Consider the following 2,626-nt stretch of genomic DNA (forward strand, 5'->3'; position numbering starts at 1 on the left):
ATTATTATTATTATTATTATTATTATTATTATTATTATTACTATTATTATTATTATTATTATTATTATTATTATTATTATTATTATTATTAAAATGTATAAAGGAATGTTATCTACTGGTTCGCGTTAACATGTTGTAAAGCTAAAAAAAAATAGTGAAACACTCCCCCAGAGCAAGTGTCTACAGCTACACTACAGTATATTCACGCTCTGCATGGTTCGCCTCTGACATGTCAGTACGCTTATTATGTCGGGCGGGTACTGGACAAGGGGGAGAAAGAGGCTCAGAGATCGATCTGCGGATGGTCGCTATTGATGTACAAATTCTACCTCTTGATAAATGATCCAGTTCTGGTACTGGATGATTTGCCTGATTCTGTCACTGAATTCAGAGTGTGGAGACGGCATTGGTCTTCTGTACCTAAAAGCTCCGTGCTAAATACTGGACTTAATACATTTGAGCAGTGCTCTAAATCCTGTTACAAAGAAATGGTTACTTATTTATGCCACTTTGCCCATTTCATCTGCTATAGCAGAACAAAGTTTTTCTACACTTAAACATATAAAATCATTCAGACGGTTAACTATGGGTGAGGAGAGATTGGATGGGCCTGCGAAATCATGCATTCACTGTGAAGTGATCAACCGTGATCTGACTGAAAATTTTGTAACGGCTGTGAGCGGCTTCTGGGGCTTCCTAAATGGACTAGCTCATCCCTGGCCTTCACCGGGCACGGGATGAGCTGCTGGCTGTGCTGCGTCGCCACGCCGCGTACCGTGTGAGGAGTAGAGTGGAACAATCTGGGAACTCCATCATCACCTCCGTCAGACAGAGCTCGGCCTATGTATGTGGATCCATGCGGCGGGAGTGGCTGGGCCTTCTGTACGTGTAGATTGTGCGTACGTGTGCCGTGCACACGCATATATAGCTGTCAATTATTAAAGCGTGTATGAATCTCGGTTGATCTCGTTCGATTACTTGTCCTGGTTTTTTTTGTTGTTGTTTTGTTATATATATGCCGCTTGGCGAAATAGAGCTATTATTATTATTACTATTATTATTATTATTATTATTATATTTTCAAAATGAGAAAATAATAAGAGGAAACTTTATTCTGTAATTTTACACACACACACACACACACACACACACACACACACACACACACACCGCTTCGGTAGCTACACCGCTCAGGTAACTCAAGGCTTCTTCCCGGTGAGGCCCGATGGTCGGCCCAAGGCTTCTTCCCGGTGAGGCCCGATGGTCGGCCCAAGGCTTCTTCCCGGTGAGGCCCGATGGTCGGCCCAAGGCTTCTTCCCGGTGGGGCCTGATAGTCGGCCCAGCCCGTTCTGGCGCAGGCGAGTGTTTATAGTGGCGCCATCTTGTGCTGGCTCATGCTGCCCCCCCCGGAACTCATCTTTAAGCCTCTCTTTGGAGAGGTTATCTAGAGCCCGGGTTGATGGGTGGTCTTCAGGCCAGCATGTGGGTAGTCTTAGGCCACTCGGCGGTGACTGAAAAACCTCAGCTGTGCGGCGGCCAGGATTCGAACCCGGGTCCCTCCTGGAGCTCCTGAGCGCGGGGCCGTCACGCTAACTATTCAGCTACCACCTGCGGAATACTAGCAACAAGGATTTCCTGAGTGCTCTGCCTGTGCTGGAGATGGACGTCCCGATGCAGACGGCGCCACCTGCCCTGTATGTGGACGACGGTTCGCCTCTTCGTGGGCGCCGCGTCCACGAGAGACGTATGCACCCGACCGTGTTTCACGCTGCTGAGGTCGAGAGGCTTGATTCTCGTCCCAAGGCACGGTGAGACCCTGAGGAGCTGGAGTTGATGGCCAGCTTTGAGAAGTCCCACCCAGGTCATCCTGCCATGAATCAAGCTATCCAGAGGGAGGTGCTGCTCCACCGTACCCTGGACGCCATCAAGGGCTAGAGGAGGCACCCCGACTACCAAGCTATGGTCCAGGCTGTTGTGGAGCAGTCCGAGTCGGCGCCAAGAGTGCCTCCTCTTCCGCACCCCCTGGATGTGGGCCGGCGTCCTGGAGACCGGTCCAACCTTGACCTCAGCCCAGGGAGCACTCCACCACCATCAACGGAGGACCCTGGCGCCGGATGCTCAACCGGTCGTATCTCAACATTTGGTCCTAAATCCGCCATTGTGGTTGCAAGTTCTGCCCTGTGCGATGTTCAAAAAACGTCCTAGGCGCCATCTTGTGACGTCAGGTCGCCCCTCAGCCTGACTGCTCGGAAGCGGGGCTAGATCCGACCAGTTCCGTCCTAACCCGTCGCCATTAAAGGAGTGTTTCCGCCTCATCCACATCTCCACCTCTATACACAATATAAGGTACGTGTTTGCACTTCTACTTACGTATAGCTTTACATTAAGGTGGCAAGAGTCACAGGAACGCCTTTTACGCATGATGTGAGGGTTAGTTGTGGAGATTTAAGTGTAGCCGATTTAGGCGGTGGCCTGGGTGGCATACTTCAATATTTTTTATTCTCATGAAGCTCTTATAGCCTCCATACATGTGTATAGCTTTATTTCAACGTGGCAAGGTTCACAGGAACGTCTTTCACGCATGATGTGTGCATTAGTTGTGGAGATTTAGGTGTAGCCAATAAGG

Source organism: Eriocheir sinensis, chromosome 64 (assembly GCF_024679095.1).
Source record: "Eriocheir sinensis breed Jianghai 21 chromosome 64, ASM2467909v1, whole genome shotgun sequence".
NCBI lineage: Eukaryota > Metazoa > Arthropoda > Malacostraca > Decapoda > Varunidae > Eriocheir > Eriocheir sinensis.